General features: G+C 39.8%; 1 pseudogene; it reads left to right on the top strand.

Moving 5' to 3' along the window:
- Window positions 1-18620, top strand: part of LOC135270231 (putative fatty acid desaturase 2-like protein FADS2B) — a 43824-nt pseudogene extending 25204 nt beyond the window's left edge.
- Window positions 18621-20679: the final 2059 nt, after the last annotated feature.

The raw sequence follows: 20679 nt of genomic DNA, 5'->3' as shown, positions 1-20679 counted from the left end.
ATATATATATAATATGTAATATATATATTACATATATAAATATATATTATATACATACTTATACATGTAATATATATTTTATATATTACATGTATAAGTATATATTATATATGCTCTATATATACAGATATATATGTAAAATATATATATATTTTGAAAGTGCCCATATATATTATATATGTAATCTATATATTATACATATTTCCTTCCTTTCAGAGGAAAGCTAAGACTCATCTGCCTTGGATATATATATAATTAAGTATATATTATACATTGTATATAATATATTATATATTAGTATATATTGTATATATTTGTATATATTATACATATTATATATACTTGCATATATTATATATATTATATTATATATACTTACATATATTATGTATAATGTATTATATATATTTACATATATTTTACATGTATATATATTTGGAAAGTGCCCATTTCAGGCATAAGATTCACGATAGAGACTCAGGCCAGAGGATTGTGAGACGGTTAGGAGTGCTAACTGGGGATGAGATGGGGGTTGCTAAGGAAGAACTGCAAAGAAGACTTTGGAAGGGCAGTGCTAATGCTTAGGGATTTTCAAATAAAGCCATCCACTTCTGCTATAGATGTATAGTATCCAGACCAGCATGCTCCAACAGAAATATAATGCACTACATTAAAATGACACATGCATTTTAGATTTTCTAATAATCATATTTAAAAGGCAATTTTATTACCCCATATATGTTCAAAATAGTATTATTTCAACATGGAATCAACACAAAATTATTAATGAAATATTTTCCATTCCTTTTTTTCATACTGAATCTTCAAAATCCAGTAGGTATTTTATACTTACAGCCTGTCTTTATTTGGTCACTTTTCAAGTACTCAAGAGCCACATGTGTTAATGACTATTGCATTGAACAGAGTGGACTAGAACATGTATAGACTGGTTACTGAACTATGTCAAATAAGCAATAAAAACTACTACTGGATCCAAGATGGCTGAATAGGAACAGCTCAGGAGTGCAGTTCCCAGCAATAACAAAGCAGAGGGTGAGTGCCCACCATATTTCCAAACAAATTTTCACTGCCCACAGACCAGGAGACTCCCAGGCCAAAAAGCACCATAAGTTTTCAGCACGGCAGTTTCAGCCGGTGCCAGTTGGTGCACAGAAACTCACACAAATCTAGGCAGCCATTTCAACTGGTGCCTGGGACACCTGGGAGACAGAGCCACCCATTCAACCAAAAGGAAGAGGGCAGAGACAGGGAGCCAGGCGATCTGCCTGGGCAGGTACGACTCTCACAAAACAAGCAATCTGAAACACTATGGATTGAGAGTTTCGCAGCAAGTGCAGCTGGACCCAGGACAGTCCAGCTCAGTGGGGGGAAGGGTGACCACCACTACTGAGGCAGTCCACCACTACTAAGGCAGTTCACACAGAAGCTGGGCAGAGCCTGCAGCAGCTCAGCAACACCTCTGCTGGCAGACTGCGACTAGACTACTCCATGCAGCACAGGACATCTATGAAAAAAGGCAGCAGCACTATAGGAACTTATAAATAAAGCTGACCTTCCACAACAGAGCACCTGGGAAAAGAGGCAGTTATGAGTTCCACTGCAGCAGACTTTAAAGTACCTGCCCAGCAGCTCTGCACAGAACAACAGAGCTCCCAGCACAGCACTTGAGCTCCTATAAGGGACAGACTGTCTCCTCAAGCAGCTCCCTGACCCCTGTATACCCAAAGAGACATCTCATAAAGGAGAGCTCAAGCCAACATCTGGCAGGTACCATTCTGGGATGAAGACAACAGAAGAAGAAACCGGCAGCAACCCTTACTGTTCTGCAGCCCCATCAGGTGATCCCCAGGCAAGCAGGGTCTAGAGTGGACCTCCAGCAGTACTGCAGCAGAGGGGCCTGACTGTTAGAAGGAAAACTTAAGAAACAGAAAGAAATAACTTCATTATCAACAAAAAGGACATCCACTCAGAGACTCCATCCAAAAGTCACCAACTGCAAAGACCACAGGTAGATAAAGCCACTAAGATGGGAAGAAACCAGAGCAAAAAGGATGAAAACACCAAAAACCAGAATGCCTCTCCTCTTCCAAAGGATCACAACTCCTCACCAGCTAGGGATCAAAGATGGATGGAGAATGAATCTGATGAATTGACAGAAACAGGCTTCAGAAGGTGGGTAATAACAAACTTCTCAGAGCTAAAACAACATGTGCTAACCCAATGCAAAGAAACTAAGAACCTAGAAAAAAGATTAGATGAGATGCTAACTAGAATAAACAGCCTAGAGAAAAATATAAATGACTTGATGGAGCTGAAAAACACAGCATGAGAACTTCACGAAGCATACACAAGTATCAATAGCCAAATCGACCAAGCAGAAGAAAAGATATCAGAGATTGAAGATCAACTTAGTGAAATAAAAGGAGAAGGCAAGAATAGAGAAAAAAGAGTAAAAAGAAATGAACAAAGCCTCCAAGAAATATGGGATTATGTGAAAAGGCCTATGTTTGATAGGTGTACCTGAATGTGATGGAGAGAATGAATCCAAGTTGGAAAACACTTTTCAGGATATTATCCAGGAAAACTTCCCCAACCTAGCAAGCTAGGCCACCATTCAAGTCCAAGAAATACAAAGAACACCACAAAGATATTCCTCAAGAAGAGCAACCCCAAGGCACATAATCGTCAGATTCACCAGGATTGAAATGAAGGAAAAAATGCTAACGGCAGCCAGACAGAAAGGTCAGATTACCCACAAAGGGAAGCCCATCAGACTCACAGTGTATCTCTCTGCAGAAACCTTACAAGCCAGAAGAGAGTGGCATCCAATATTCAACTATTCCAAACAATCCAAAAAGAAGGAATCCTTCCCAAATCATTTTATGAGATCAAAATCATCCTGATACCAAAACCTGGCAGAGACTCAACAAAACAAGAAAAATTCAGGCCAATATCCATAATGAACATAGATGCAAAAATCTTCAATAAAATACTGGCAAACTGATTGCAATAGCACATCAAAAAGCCTATCCATCATGATCAAGTAGGCTTCATCCCAGGGATGCAAGGCTGGTTCAACATACACAAGTCTATAAATGTAATCCCACATAAACAGAACCAAAGACAAAAACCACATGATTATCTCAATAGATGCAGAGAAGGTCTTCAACAAAATTCAACAGCCCTTTATGCTATAAGCTCTCAATAAACTAGGTATCAAAGGAACATATCTCAAAACAATAAAAGCTATTTATGACAAACCTACAGCCAATATCATACTGAATGGGCAAAAACTGGAAGCATTTTCTTTGAAATCTGGCACTAGTAAGGATGCCTTTTCTCACCACTCCTATTCAATATAGTTTTGGAAGTTCTAGCCAAAGCAATTAGGCAAGAAAAAAAACCAAAGGAAATTCAATTAGGAAGAGAGGAAGTCAAATTGTCCCTATTTGTAGATGACATGATTGTGTATTTAGAAGACCCTATCATCTCAGCCCAAAATCTCCTTAAACTGATAAGCAACTTCAGCAAAGTCTCAGGATACAAAATCAATGTGGAGAAATCACAAGCATTTCTATACACCAATAACAGACAAACAGCGAGCCAAATCAAAAGTGAACTCCCATTCACAATTGCTACAAAGAGAATACCTAGGAATACAACTAACAAAGGATGTAAAAGACCTCTTTGAGGAGAACTACAAACCACTGCTCAAGGAAATAAGAGAGGACACAAACAGATGGAAAAACATTGCATGCTCATGGTTAGGAAGAATCAATATCGTGAAAATGGCCATACTGCCCAAAGTAATTTATAGATTCGACACTATCCCCATCAAGCTACCACTGACCTTCTTCACAGAACTGGAAAAAACCACCTTAAACTTCATATGGAACCAAAAGAGCCTGCATCACCAAGACAATCCTAAGCAAAAAGAACAAAGCTGAAGGCATCATGCTACCTGACTTCAAACTATACTACAAGGCTACAGTAATCAAAACAGCATGGTACTGGTACCAAAACAGACATCAACCAATGGAACAGAACAGAGGCCTCGGAGGCAATACCACAGATCTACAACCATCTGATCTTTGACAAACCTGACAAAAACAACCAATGGGGAAAGGATTTTCTGTTGAATAAATGGTGTTGGGAAAACTGGCTAGCCATGTGCAGAAAGCAGAAACTGGATCCCTTCCTGACACCTTACACTAAAATTAACTCCAGATGGATTAAAGATTTAAACATAAGACCTGACAACACAAAAACCCTAGAAGAAAACCTAGGCAAAACCATTCAGGATACAGGCATAGGCAAGGATTTCATGACTAAAACACCAAAAGCCATAGCAACAAAAGCCAGAACAGACAAATGGGATCTAATTAAACTCCAGAGCTTCTGTACAGCAAAAAAAAAAAAAAAAAAAAACAATCATTAGCTCATTAGCATGAACCAGCAACCAACAGAATAGGAAAATTTTGCAATCTACCCATCTGACAAAGGGCTTATATCCAAAATCTACAAAGAACTAAAACAGATTTACAAGAAAAAAAAAACAAGCAAACCCATCAAAAAGTGGGTGAAGGATATGAACAGACACTTTTCAAAAGAAGACATATATGAGGCCAACAAACATATGAAAAAATGCTCATCATCACTGATTATTAGAGAAATGCAAATCAAAACCACATTTAGATACCACCTCACACCGGTTAGAATGGCAATCATTAAGAAATCTGGAGACAACAGATGCTGGAGAGGACGTGGAGAAATAGGATCACTTTTACACTGTTGGTGGGAGTGTAAACTAGTTTAACCACTGTGGAAGACAGTTTGGAGCTTCCTCAAGGACCTAGAAATAGAAATTCCATTTGACCCAGCAATCCCATTACTGGGCATATACCCAAAGGATTATAAATCATTCTATTATAAAGACACATGCACACATATGTTCATAGCAGCACTGTTTACAATAGCAAAGACCTGGAATCATCCCAAATGTCCATCAACGATAGACCGGACAAGGAAAATGTGGCACATATACACCATGGAATACTATGCAGCCATAAAAATGGTGAGTTTGTGTCCTTTGTAGAGACATGGATGAATCTGGAAACCATAATTCTCAGCAAACTGACACAAGAACACAAAATCAAACACCGCATGTTCTCACACATAAGTGGGTGATGAACAATGAGAACACATGGACACAGGGAGGGAAACATCACACACTGGGGTCTGTTGGCGGGAAGGCCAAGAGCAGGACAGAGGTGGGGATGGGGAGGTCGGGGAGGGATAACATGGGGAGAAATGAGAAATGCCAGATGTAGGTGACAGGGGGATGGAGGCAGCAAACCACATTGCCATGTGTGTACCTATGCAACAATCCTGCATGATCTGCACATGTACCCCAGAACCTAAAGTACAAAAAAAAAAAAAAATAGAAAGCCAGCTACAAAAAAAAAAAAACCCAAAAAACTACTGCTGCTGCTCATTCTTCTGTAAATAATTAACATAAAGGAGGAAAAACTAAATATCCCAACATGCCAACATTTTACATACATCATCTCATAACTCCCAAGCCCACCTATGATGGTAAATATCCTCATGTTATTTACTGGAGATGGAATTGAGCCTCAAAGAGGGTGGGTAATCTGCACAAACCATGCTGCCACATTTGTACCTCCAGCATATGTAACTTGGTTGATGTGACTCCAAATTCTTTCCTCTACTAAAATTTCAGACTTTCTATGAGAAAAAAAAATCACAAACAACCTAATCAGAGGTGACTCAAGCTTGGCATCAGCTAAAATCTTTGTATTCTCATTTATTTTTGTATGAGAGCATTGAAGCCAGGACATGCAAGGATCTGAGCCAAGCCCCCCAAGGAGATCACTTCAGATCCTTAATTCTTTGAAACATTCATTGAAGTAGACTACCTGGGGCCGCTTTTTTCCCCCAGAACTAATTAAAGTCTCAGAGCTAAATCTACTTCATATGCAAAATAGAAACAATACTCTCTGTCTCATCTACCCTCGGATTTTTTTTTTAATGAAGATCAAATAAGAGAAGGATGAGAAAGCATTTCTTTTCAACCAGCTTTTATGATTTTTATTACCAAACTTTTAGCCTGAAGTTGTGTTTCTGGATCAGAGAATTACTTCTTTGTAAGCTATGAGAGCTCTGTCTGATGAGTCATACTGTGACCCAGCAGTGGAGGCAAGCTAGAGAAACACAAATATCTTATTTTGACTTTGGGGCTGCATGCAGAAAACTCTCGCAGTGAAGGGTATTTCAGGAAAGAATTAATTCAAGTAACGAGCCCTCTGTTCTCCTCAGGGCTTTTCAGCAAACTGGTGGAATTACCAGCACTTTCAACATCATGCAAAACCGAACAGTTATCGCAAATACCCAGATATTGTTGACATGGGCTCACTTTTTGTTCTTGGAGATTTACAACCTGTCCAGGTACACTTAGAAATCTTGGGCATCAGGGAAATGTTCCTGGAAGTGGTTCCTGGAAAGGCTTACAGACTCGCCTTGGAAAGATCAAGCTGGAAGTTCTTTCTGGCTTCACACACAATCTGAGAACATCTCTCCTTCTTTTAGGTTTAAAATATAGATTTGAAATAACTGAATCTGGGGTTGTAAGAATACAAGGGGATTTAGAGTCATGACCTTTAAGTCTGTAACCTTAAAGGTCACCCAGTCCAACCTCCCACAGCAAGAAATATGGGAATTCACATTACTCTGTTTGAGCAATGATAATGACAGATGGGTCCCTGCCCAGTGCCTGTCATTTTCTCTGAGGCAATACAAGCCAATGTTAGATCATGGAACCAGATTACTGGGGTTGCAATGATTGTCCAAGGTTTAACCAGGGTGTGGAGAAACATTCACTGAGAGAAGATAGGTCAATACATTCAATAAACACCAGATCACGTACATTCCCATACGTAGTTATCTCAACTAATTCTAGCCCAGTTAGAAGAGACTATGCTGTTGTATTTAGTCCATGTTCATTCTGGTGCATTTATACATGAACCATAGCCCAAATGCCATGGAAGAGAGCTAGAGATCTCACCTCTAATTTGAACTTCTTAAACAACAGAAAAAGGAGGGGTAAAGTCATCTTCAGAATTTCTTAGTTAATGATTACTTTTTTAAACTCCAATTTAAAACCATTATGTAAAGGACAATGTCAATTACCAAGATTTTTAGGAGAGAGTCTCTCTTAAGCAAAGGAGATATAAGGATAACCAAAGCAAAGTGCCTCTCCTCAAGTGAAGTACCTGAGAGTCAAGTACTTGGGAAGAGGTTGCTATCTCCTAGAAAAACTAGGAGTTTTATCAAAATAAAACAGTATAGCCTCATCAGTTGTTGTCTATCTGGTACCTTAACCAAAAAATGTGCAACTTTTTGAAAATAGGTTTTTTTCAGCTTTGGGAGACTCACCCTTTTCCCTAACTGAAATAGAAAACAAGGTTTCTTGCTTTGAAAAAAATCTTGATGCTGTGATCACAAATCAGTTGCTTTTGACAATAGTTCCACGAACACATTGGACTTCCCTGATGTTTGTGGATTTCTATGGTCATCATTAGAATTGTAAGGTATTGATTTCTCCAATTGGTCCCTCATATCTCACCTTCCCCCAGAGAGAAGGGAGTTTGTATCAGGGAAGTTCTTGAAGCAGCTTGACTTCAGACATGCCTTCTATAGAGCTATATTCAGTACACAGGCTGCCTCTTCACAAATGATGGAGGCCACCTCTCCAAGTTCTGAAGCTGCTCCTGAGACATCCCTAAAACGTTACAGTTCTATATAAGTTCCAAGCTACTGTATAAGACATTATTTGAAATTATTTATTTAAACTCTAAAATTCAGTAGTTTCACATCAAAAATATCTGTTCGGCCCTGAGTTTTTCCTTTCTTCCATCTTTACTGTCTGCCTTTCTAATACTTTATTCAAATGTTAAGTTTCTTCAGCAAGCATTTATTAATTCTTTTATGTTCTGTGCTCATATCCTGGAAGACAGAATCCTCCTTTGAGGTGACACTCAAAATCAGTCCATTACGATTTGTCCACTCCCATGCATTTCCAACTAGTCCTTTTTCCATGTTTCTTGTTACTAAAATATTTAGAGGTTTGGGAATAACTGCAAATAGCTATTATTACTTCATCACTATGACATTTCTTGTCATTCTTGACAATAAGAGAGGGAAGGACCAACCATACAATTCAAAACAACAACAAAAAAAGAAACACATACATAGAAGGAAAGATATCAAAGGAAAGGAGAAAGCAAGAGTCAAACACTGCTCAGAGTTGTAACTGAGTAAACACAGGCAAAAATACAGAGTGAGTGTGAATGATCATTCAATCATTCATTCATTAATTTCTCCAGTAAACACTTACTGAGTGTCTGCTAGATACTAGAGATACAACCATTACTTCTATCCTCCTGTCATAGCATTTGCTGTTTTTGTGCCCTGAACGTACACTAGATTAACTAAGGAGACTCCTAAAAAATGAATCAAATTCTCAGTAGTGAATATAACATTATAATTGCATTATTATATAGTAATTATACATAATGTATAATAAATATTATATGTACTAACATCATGTGCCAAAATAATAAGTGATAGTGTGACATCCATGATGAGAACACAAAAGAAGAAAGATGAGACAGATAGGAGGGGCCATGCCTATATCTTTTATCATATTACCATCTAGTATCTGTTGGATGAATTAATTTAAAAGAAAGTTCTTGGTTGTGATGAATGAATCACACATCTGTTGGATGAATAAATTAATATGGAGCAAAATCCTAAATATCATAATTGAAGAAACACAAGAAAAACTCAGAAATGTCCCTTTACAGTGACCATTCCATCTCACATAAAGAGAAAAAAATTCAAAATTATTTCCATAGGAACAAATAATTATCACAGTTCCTATAGCCAAATGAAATATTCCATTTGTGCAAGAATTACCCACATTTAATTAAAGCAAAAAGACGCCACAATAGTTCCTCCCATCCTGATTCTGGTTCTTCTAGTGCCTCAGACTTGAAAGCCAATGAACACTAATCAGATGGCTCTTTCCAGAAAGATTTTAGACACACACATGCATGTGCACACACACACATACACACAAACACAAACATCCTTGAGTGTGATGACCAGAAGTATGGTCTCTTATTTTAGTTTTATTCTTTCTTCATTCAGTTCGGCCAGAAAAAATCAAATACATCAACTATGAAAAGCAGCACCTGTACTTCCACATGGGTGGGTCTCCCAGAGCCACATTCCTTATATCCCATTTCTTTGAAGCAAATACTTGTCAAGGCAGAAGGCACGATTGGAATGCTCTCAAAGAGAGAAGCCCATGCCCTATTGCTACTGAGCAAAGCAGCATGTCTTATTTCAGACTCACTGGGGTGGAAATCTGCAAAGGGAGATGGAAAAGCAAACAGACTTTAAATGGCACCTCATCACTCCGAGAGGCAGATGGGGAAGGAAAAAGATACCCAACAAGGGAGGGAAGGCAGGCCGCCAGTCAAGGGGCCTGCATATCCCTCATTCTGGAGAGACTAAACATCCATCAAAAGAAAATAATAATGATGTTTGGGCAGGGAGAAAGTAGAGATGGGGAAATAATTCCGAAGCATTTACAGTGTGACACCAGAAAATGGAGAGGCCCAGGAATAAAAGGCACCTGCAGTGCTCCTTGTGTGGAAGAAAACTGTCTGCTCCCATGACCTGCATACAGCTATGGAAGGCATGAGACATATACATCTGAGTGTGAGCATGTGGGTTAAGTTTAAAGTAAAATAAAGGTAGCTGAGTAAATATTATACCAGTAAAAGAACATCATAAGCAAAGAGCCTTTGCTCTTAACCAATGTCAAACCCATGGCAGCTCACAAAAAAAGTTTTCAAGAAACCCCCAAATCTGCCCAACTAAAACATACTCATACATTTGGGGAATAAACCAAAATCAGGGAAGGAACCAATCATTTCCTGTAGTCCAGTTGTTCTCAACCAGGGCAATTTTGCCTCCCAGAGGATGTATCGCAATGTCTAGAGACATTTTTTTGGTTATCACAACAGAGGAGGAGGGATGGTATTGGCAGTCAGTGGGTAGCAGCCAGGGATGCTGCTAAACATTCTGCGATGCAAAAGACAGTCCCTCATAAAATTAATCATCTCACCCAAATTGCCAGCAGTGCTGGGGTTGAGAAACACAGTTGCAGATTATCTGATTTGCCCACGTGTCAGCCACAAGTGGCCACTCCATCACTCCAGAGGAGGATAGCAGGGGGCAACTTATTTGAAATATGAGATTGACATCGCTGCTGGCTCCTCCACAGTTGGAATTCAGCCTCCCCCATCCTGCCCTCATCACCTGCCCTGCTTCTCTTGTATAACCTAAAAGAGGAATGAGAACATTGGTGCCCCATTTTTGAAAGGTAGCTGGTTCCCACCCTAACTAGACGTGTGTTTGCAAAAGAAAACGCTATTGGAGTTTTTTCTCTGAACTTTCCTGAGAAGCGTGTGTTTACCTCTCCTGTCTATAGTGGTGCAATATGCCCTTAGCTTATGAGAAATAGGGGAATGGTGTGAATTCACTGCAAAATGCCCACCTCACAAACCACACTGCCACCACCAAGAGCTGTTTTATTGTGACCTTTCCCTGCAAATGCTAGCTTAACATCTTGGGTGCAAATGAGTCATACTCAAACTGCCAAAAAGAAGCAAAATCGAACATTTGTTAAAGGCAGCAAGACAAATTATATTCAGGCTACTGCACTAGGGGAGAGAGACTTCATCATAAACTGAGCTTAATTCTGCTGATGCATAAGTGGGAGAGAGGCTTTTCAAATGGTGGCACATACTGAAGGAGAAGTACTGAAAGACACTGGGAGATGGGGTGAGGATGGGAGTCAGGGTAGAGGGGTTGGTTGATGAGATTTGTCCAGGCTGTCTGTGTCTGCTAACTGGTGCTTATCAAAGTTAGGCTCCTATCTTCCCAAATAGACTGAAATATGAGAGTCTCATCCTTCTTGATGACTACATTTCAAAGGTTTCTAGGCCCTTGAGAAGTTCATTTCTGGAGTGTTGAAGCTACATCTCAAAGGAAGACACAGAGGATTTACAATTTTCAGTGTCTTACAGTAAATGGTCTAAGAAAAGGGGGGTCAGGCATCTATAGTCAGATATTGGCCAGAATAAACAGTAAATTATTTTGGCAGCATTGAGCTTTCTTGGGCAAAGACTTCAAGGACGCTGGGGTTATCCCAGAGAGATGGCCTTGAGTTTGGGGAACTATGCTAGTGTTTGTTCAAGTTTCTGAGTATAGAGAGTGGGTGAAATCATTTGTGCTGAGAGTCTGCAGTTCTCATAGGCTAAGGTTGAGGCCTAGTCGAGAAGAGGGCTCCAAGGATCCTAACTAAAGTTTTGCCAGAGAGACAGCCTTTGTCAAAAGCCAGAGGATCTCCTTAAGGCTCAAACGAACCCATTCAAAAGTGGGCAAAGGATATGAACAGACACTTCGCAAAAGAAGACATTTATGCGTCCAAGAAACATATGAAAAAAAAGCTCATCATCACTGGCCATTAGAGAAATGCAAATCAAAACCACAATGAGACACCATCTCACACCAGTTAGAATGGCGAACATTAAAAAGTCAGGAAATGACAGATCCTGGAGAGGACATGGAGAAATAGAAACACTTTTATACTGTTGGTGGGAGTGTAAATTAGTTCAACCATTGTGGAAGACAGTGTGGCAATACCTCAAGGATCTGGAATCAGAAATACCATTTGATCCAGCAATCCCTTTACTCAGTATAGACCCAAAGGATTATACATTATTCTACTATGAAGACACATGCACATGTATGTTTATCGCAGCACTATTTACGATAGCAAAAACTTGGAACCAACCCAAATGCCCATCAGTGATAGAATGGATAAAGAAAACGTGGCAGATATACACCATGGAATACTATGCAGCCATAAAACAGGATTAGTGTCCTTTGCAGGGACATGGATGAAGCTGGAAACCATCATTCCCAGCAAACTAACATAGGAACAGAAAACCAAACACTGCATATTCTCACTCATAAGTGAGAGTTGAACAATGAGATCACATGGACACAGGAGAAGGAAAACATCACACACTGGGGCCTGTCAGTGGGTCGGGGGCAAGGAAAGTGATAGCATTAGGAGAAATACCTAATGTAGATGACGGGTTGATGGGTGCAGCCAACCACCATGGCACATGTCTATCTATGTAACAAACCTGCACATTCTGCACATGTATCCCAGAACTTAACCTATAATAACAACAAAAAAAAAAGATGCTGGAAAATATTTAGAGAAATGGGAAGATGGTCATGATACATTTTCTTTTTAAAGGTAGTATACAAAACAGTATTACATGTAGCATAATCCCAGTTTTTTAGAACATATATTAATATATCTGACTATATTCAAAATGTTTATGGTAATCTCTGTGTAGTAAGATTATAGGTGATTTTTCTTTTTTTTTTTTTTTTTTACTTTTATTTTAGTTTCAGGGGTACATGTGCAAGTTTGTTATATAGATAAATTGTATCTCTCGGGGGCAGCACTACTCACAATAGCAAAGATATGGAATCTGCCTAAATGCACATTGATGGTAGACTGCATAGATAAAATGTGGTACATATATGCCATGAAATACTATACATCCATTCAAAAGAATAAGATAATGTCCATTGCAGCAACATGGATGGAGATGGAGGCCATCATCCTAAGTGAACTAATGCAGGAACAGAAAATCAAACACTGCAGGTTCTCACACTTGTAAGTGGGAGCTAAACACTAAGTACACGTGAACACATTCTGTTTATTTATTCAGCATTATTTTTGTTCTATTTCAGTTGGGGCCCCACTTTTCATGCTGGTGTATTTCAGCCTGAAATCCATGCAAATGGTGTACCTTCAAAGATATTGGGTGGTAAGTAATGTGTCTCATTCTCTGAAGATAGACAAAGTAGAAGAGGGAAAGTGAAAATGCTGTGTCCCTTCCAGACGTAGCTTCCTTGAATAACAGGGCATAAGATTTAGCCAGAACATGAAGGGACCCCAGGCCAATGAAGAGGAATTGAAATCATGTTGAGGGCATATAATTTTCAAGTGATTTTCTCTGCAGGACTTCGCCTGGATTAGTACCTTTTACATCCACCATTTCATCACATTTGGTCCTTACTATGGAATCTTCAGGACTGTGTTGCTCATATACTGGGTCAAGTAAGAATACTATTTTATTCCAGTAACCCAGATGACCCTCATACCTTCCCTATCAGAGCTATTTGTCATTAGATTTTGTCAGATTATATTATGACATCATGTCCCATTTCTTGCAATTGAGGTGTTTTTAAGCAAGTGCAAAAAAAAAATAGCTGAAATAGTTGAATAAGACGAGCTCTTTGCAAAAAGAAAATTTGCCCAATCTCCTTTTTTGCCCACTTCCTGGATCCTACATGCCCAAGGGGCTGCAAGAGCAAGTAAGAGCAAAGGCCAATGCCAAAACAGAACTTGAATCCAACTCTTATCTGAGGACAAAGCCCAGGCTGCCAACCAGTTTGCATCTGCCCTTAAATTCTCGTAGTGGTTTTGATCTTCGCACTAGAGCTACAGAAATCTTTAGAGGTTTTGCTCCTATACATTTGGCAGTCATGTGGCTGAATGCTTAGTGTGTCATCTCTGGATATAAAGGTCTTTCAAAGAGGAAAAAGAAAGATCACCTTTTTACTGGAACCTTTAAGTCGCTTTCATTTCCTCCAATGCTCAACCAGCTCTACCAGGGGCTATGCAAGCCCAGTGCTTGCTACTGAAACATCCCAAATAGTCATCACTTCCTCCTTTTATTCATCCAAAAGGTTACTTGAAAGTCCTTGGATTCTGTATGCTACCCAGATGAACCACATACCAATGAGAATGAGCAAAGAGGATAACCAGGACTGGTTCAGCAGTCAGGTAATGATGGAGAATCTTTCAAATCACACTGATGTAGAACCTAGTTATCTCGAATAATAATAACTCACCCTTAGAAAGGACTTGCCTGTGGGTAGGCACCATCAAGCGCTTTGCATATACCTAAGTGAGATAGACACTGTACTTAGTCTTACTTTACAGATGATAAAATTGAGACAGGAAGCTGAGTAACATATAAAGTCACATAACTAGTAAGTGGTAGAAGCAGCTTTTAAACCTAGGAAGTTTGATTATAGAGCCTTTTGCTCTAACCATGCTTGTCCAACCCACAGCCTACAAACTGCATGCAGCCTAGGATGGCTTTGAATGTGACCCAAAACAATTCATAAACTTTCTTAAAACATTATGAGATTATTGTGTGATTGCTTTAGCTCATCGGCTATCATTGGTGTTAGTGTATTTTATGTGTGACCCAAGACATTTCTTCCAGTGTGGCCCAGGGAAGCCAAAAATTGGACACCCCTGCTCTAAGCCAAGTCAACTACACTCCAGAGGCTAAATTCATTGCCTGTTTTTATAAATAAAATTTTGTTGGAACACAGCTATGATCATCCATTTATGTGTTATTTATGATTGCTTTCATGCTATAACAGCAGAATTGAGTAGTTGTAAGAGAATTAAAATATTTACCAACTAGCACTTTACAGAAAAATTGTAGTGACCCCTGCTCTAAACTCCTATGGAACACAGACTTTGCAGTGAATCTGAGACTCTTAGAAGTACAGAATAAATTTTATACCTGTAAGTACCCTGGAAATCTTATTTCATTGTGTTAGCCACAGTGAATACGTACGGGTCTGCGGCAACTCGATTCTTGCCTCCTCGGTGAAAAGAATTTATCTGAGAGGCATAAGGCAGACTGAGAGACCAAGGCAAATTTTAGAGCAGGAGTGAAAGTTTATTAAAAAGTTTTGGAGCAGGAACAAAAGGAAGTAAAGTACACTTGGAAGAGGTCCAAGCAAATGACTTGCAGGAGCCAAGTTCACTGTTCTGTCCTTCACTAGGGGTTTTATACTCTGGTATGACTCCAGCTTTTGTGTTTCTTCTCCCCAAGTCTTTCGTTGGGGTGAGCTGTCCACATGCACAGTGGCCCACCAGCACTTGGGAGGCGCCACACACACAGTGTGTTTACTACAGTTGCATGCATGCTCACTTGAGGCATTTTTCCCTTGCCAGTTGAGTGTTCCTAAAGGAAGGTCATGTACCAGTTAAACTCTGCCAATTTTTCTTAGTGTACATGCTGTACATTGGCCCCTTTTAGCCATGGCTGGAGTTGCTGGGACACAGGACACCAAGCCCCTAGGCTGCAGGCAGCCCAAGGTCCCTGGGCCTAGCCCACAAAAAAGACTTTTTTCTCCTGGGCCTCTGGGCCTGTGATGGGAGTGGCTGCCATGAAGGCCTCTGACATGGCCTGGAGACATTTTCCCCATGGTATTGGGGATTAACATTAGGCCGTTTGTTACTTATGCAAATTTCTGCAGCCCACTTGAATTTCTCCCCAGAAAGTGAGATTTTCTTTTCTATGGCATAGTCAGGCTGCAAATTTTCCAAACTTTTATGCTCTGCTTTCCTTATAAAATTAAATGTCTTTAACAGTACCCAAGTCACCTCTTGAATGCTTTGCTGCTTAGTAATTTCTTCCATCAGATATTCTAAATCATCTCTCTCGAGTTCAAAGTTCCACAAATCTCTAGGGTAGGAGCAAAATGCCTCCAGTCTCTTTGCTAAAACATAACAAGAGTCACCTTTACTCCAGTTCCCAACAAGTTCCTCATCTCCACCTGAGACCACCTCAGCCTGGACCTTATTGTTCATATCACTATCAGCATTTCGGGCAAAGCCATTCAACAAGTCTCTAGGAAGTTTCAAACTTTCCCATAATTGTTCCAACCTCTGCCTGTTACCCAGTTCCAAAATCATTTCAACATTTTGAGGTATCTTTTCAGCAACACCCCATTCCCAGTTCCAATTTATTATATTAATTTGTTTTCACACTGCTGATAAAGTCATACCCGTGACTGGGAAGGAAATGAAGTTTAATTGGACTTATAGCCCCACATGGCTTGGGAGGCCTCAAAATCATGGTGGGAGGTAAAAGGCACTTCTTACATAGTGGTGGCAAAAGAAAATGAGGAAGAAGCAAAAGTGGAAACCCCTGATAAACCCATCAGATCTCATGAGACTTATTCACTATCACAAGAACAGCATGGGAAAAACTAGCCCCCATAACTCAATTATGGACCCCCTGAGTCCCTCCCACAACACACGGGAATTCTGGGAGATACAATTCAAGGTGAGATTTGGGCAGAAGCACAGCCAAACCGTATCAGATAAATAGAGAGAAAGCAAAATACAAAAACAGAGACAGAGATGGAGGAGAAGGGTATCTTCAGCACCCCTAGGTAATTCAAAGTAATAGACAACCCATATCTTCATTTGACCTGGCCAAAAATAAACATATTTGATGAAGATAATATTCTGTTTGCATTTCCCAAACATTCACCACCCACTTGACTTGCAGAGGTGTTAGGAGATAAGGATATTTTGACAAGAGTTTTTGAACTTTCCAGAACAGCAGTATTGTGCAAGGTCAAGGTTGGGTCTGCGTTGCTGATATGGTTTTATTTGGTAATAGAAGGAAGAAAACTCAGAGTTTTTCTTTAGGTCTAAATTTTTTTATATCTCTTATCTGTTTCCCTAGTCTGTTCCCCACAATGCCACGCCATAATTATCACAAAGTGGCACCCCTGATGAGGTCTCTGTGTGCCAAGCACGGATTGCGGTATGTGAATAAACTCATGTGGAGGGTGCTTGGAGATATTCACAGGTAATAAAATAATTTCTCTCAGCTCACAGCTCTCATTTCTTTTCTGCCATTCCCCAGACTATTCAGTGGCTTGTGATACATTCACTTAACAACCATTTATTAAGGGTCACCTGTGTGCTCAGCATGGATACACTGCACCATAAGGAACAGTATCAACAACAACAAAATAATAATTAATACTGACCTTTTACTTCTAGGTGCTGCTTAGTGAAAGTGCTTTACCGTCCTACTAGATTTCAAATTTCTTAAAATCAAGGCTGTATATTATTTGCCTTTCTATCTCCCACAGAGCTTCCTATATATGTTAGAATTTAAGTAGCGGGAGGAACTGTCAGATCATCTGGTCTAGTGTTGCAAATTTAGATGCCTGCAAGGTCCAGTGGGGTATAAATGTGCAACTCAGGCTGGGGTGATGAATGAAGAGTAGTGAGGCATGCAGAAACTGAAAATCCATACTCATCTTAGGCCCTCACATGCAATTGCCTAAAGAACATTGTGCTGGTTAAATTAACAGCCAATAATCTAGGTTTAATAACTTTCTCTTTCTTTTAGGATCGAAAAAAAAAAAAAACTATCTTGAATGAGGCCAACAAGGCCAGGCCTGATCTGATCTGATCCCTGACCAGTGCTCCAGCTTCAGACTTTCCACGACTCTCCTCCTCTCTGTCTGTCCTCCAGATAACGGCCCTACCTTCAGTTACTGTGAAACTCCTTTCCCTAGTTGTCTTATCCCTTTGCCACTTTTTCTTCTGCCTGGAATGTCCCTCCAAACCTCCACCTCCCCGACACCACCTTGCCAATTGGCATTCTCTCTCCAAGGCTCAACTCAAATGCTTTTTCCTCATGTCTATCTCCTCTGACCCCAAAAACTAAATTAGTCACATGCTCTTGCAGTACCTGGTTCTCTTCATTTGTGAACTTTATCACAATTGTATTCAAGTAACAGATATATATATATATATATATATATTTTTTTTTTTTTTGAGACAGAATCTCACTCTGTCGCCCAGGCTGAAGTGCAGTGGCGTAATCTCGGCTCACTGCAACCTCCACCTTCCGAGTTCAAGCGAGTACCCTGCCTCAGCCTCCTGAGTAGCTGGGATTACATATACACACCACCATGCCTGACTAATTTTTGTAATTTTAGTAGAGATAGGATTTTACCATGTTAGTCAGGCTGGTCTCAAACTCTTGACCTCGTAATCTACTCACCTCGGCCTCCCAAAGTGCTGGGATTACAGGCATATGCCACCGCGCCCACCCAATAAATTATTTACTGTGTCTCCCAAGCTAGACCAGGAATTTCATGTGGACAGGACTCACATCTATCCTATTCATTGCTGTACCACCAGAGCCTAGAAAAATGTCCTCCATATTATAAAATAGGGTTGATTGGTAGATATAGGACGGGCGGATTTACAGGTATATGGGTTCAGAAAAGATTACAATGAAAGAAAATCTCAGTGTTCTCCATAAACGAAAGGTGAATTTACCCACTAAAAACAATTCAGTGTATTTCATCCCCCTCCACTGGTCAACAGGGGATGACATTTGTCAGATATAGCTGGAAATGACAACATTGTTCTGAACCAGGCAGAGAACCAAATTCCATGTAGGAGTTTTCTTGACATTACAGTCTCACCTCCTGATTATCTTGTTTATTCCTTCCACAGAGCCTTGAAGAAATCTGCAGTCCTGTGGGAGGACGCTTACTATGAAAAATGATGCCGAATGTCATCCCTGACACGCATGTAATTGCATTTCTGATGAGGGTGGGTGCACGTGCAGGAGCTCTTCCCTGCTTAACTGAGACTTAATTATCACCATTGGTATACCTGACTGTGCTAGGAACTTGAATCCCAATCACATGTGATAACCCCTTCCCTAAAAGTCTTCTCTGCAAATAGGAAACACAAGATGACATTGACCAGGGTGACAAAAGGGAAATGGAGCCCAACATTTTTTCATTAGGACCTTAAATTCAGTCCCCCCAATAGACCTTAGTCAGGTCATCTCAGTCAAGGGCCAGAAGTACAAAAACCAGGCAAATGTTTTATGAATGAAGTAGACATAGGGACTGGGCCAAAAGAGAACCATCTAATGGAGTACTTTGGAAATTAATGCAATTGATCTTAGAAAAGGAAAACATGTTTAAGAAGCTCCTGTTGAAGCACAAACTTTCTTACTTTTTTCTTTTCAGATATGTGGATTTATTTTTCTTTAAAAACTGAATATAATTAACATTAAAATTTCTTCAAATATTTCAATGTTGACTTCAGATCTTCATTCTTGTAACTGCATATGTGTCATTAATGTTTATATACATTTTCTTTCCAAGTGGAAAAATTAAAATGCCTACGAAATATCTTAAAAGAACTTCCTACATCTAGTCCTAATAGCAACAGATCAAGCAGGTTAATGTTCTATATTTAAAGATGTCTTGTGTTTGCCTAAAGAATAGACTGTGTTTCTGCATGTTTTCACTCATAGGCGGGTGATGAACAACGAGAACACTTGGGCACAGGGAAGAGAACAACGCTCACTGGGCTAGGTAGGGGGAGGGGGGGAGGGGAGGGGAGGGGAGGGATAGTGGAGGGGCAGGGAGGATGGGAAGGGATAACACCGGCAGAAATGCCTGATGTAGGTGACAGGGGGTTGCGGGGGTGGGGATGGAGACAGCAAACCACCATGGCATGTATGTACCTATGCAACAATCCTGCAGGATACAGGATGTGCACATGTACCCCAGAGTCCAAAGTATAATTTAAACAAAAAAAAAACAAAAAAACAGGAAAATACTGTGTTTTAAGTGTAAGCTTTTGTTGCCTACTCCCTACCCACCAGAGCATAACTACTGTACCTTGTAATTAAGTTACCCTGGTGAAAGAAAGAGCTTCGTTTTCTCTAATGGAAATCCCAGGCATTGACAAGGCACTTTCTAAGCTTGACACCAAAGTAAGCATGTCTTAGGACAAGACGGCTTTCTCACAAGAGAGAGTTTTAGTGCTAGAGGAATAAGTGGACACCTTTGATAACATACTGATCTCTAGTGTCTATACCTTTATTAAAGCTTACCTTAGCTGCAGGGAGGGAATGCACGATAGTGCAAGCTTGCTTCCCCAGCTCCAAGAGAGTCAGCGCTACTGGATTATCTGTTCCCTGAAATTCTACCAGTATGCATTCATTCCCTTACTCCAAGCTCTGTAAAATGCTTTTTGCTTTGTTTGTTTCTCAATTAAACCCCTACTGGAAAATAACACATTAAATCACTCATAGCTCCTGGGGACTTAGTCACGCATGTCAAAGTTAAGAAAACAAAGACTGGTTGTCTGGGAGGAAGAGGTGTTATTAAAATCGTAATGGCTAATGTCAAATAGGGAAGTTAGGCAGGAGATGAAAAGAATAAAGCTATTTAGACTTCAGGACTCTTCATAATAGGCAGGCAAGAGACCATATTCCTTCCATTGGTAGATGTCTAGATAATTTCTCCTGCCTCAGTTCAGGGTTGCAAGTGGGAGTGGGCTCACTGATTGTTTTTTTCTGTCTCCCCTGGTCCAAATGAGAGCTTCTCAAGCACTGCTTGTTCTCCTGATTATTTAGAAATAGCAACCAGACTCTCTTTGGGCAAATTTACTATCTAAAATGTATTCTTCCCTCAGTGTTAAAAATAGCCCATTTGTAAATCTCCAAACAGAATTATTACTGTGTAACTTGAAGAAAGTTGGGAAATTTAGACAGATTATATAAGGACACATGAAATCAGTTCAAAAAAGATGGTTGGGCC

Source organism: Aotus nancymaae, unplaced genomic scaffold (assembly GCF_030222135.1).
Source record: "Aotus nancymaae isolate 86718 unplaced genomic scaffold, 86718_ANA_hifiasm-v0.15.2.pri h1tg000059l, whole genome shotgun sequence".
Classification (NCBI taxonomy): domain Eukaryota; kingdom Metazoa; phylum Chordata; class Mammalia; order Primates; family Aotidae; genus Aotus; species Aotus nancymaae.
The sequence above is the reverse complement of the archived record's forward strand: the minus strand, read 5'-3'. Positions and strand labels throughout refer to the sequence as shown.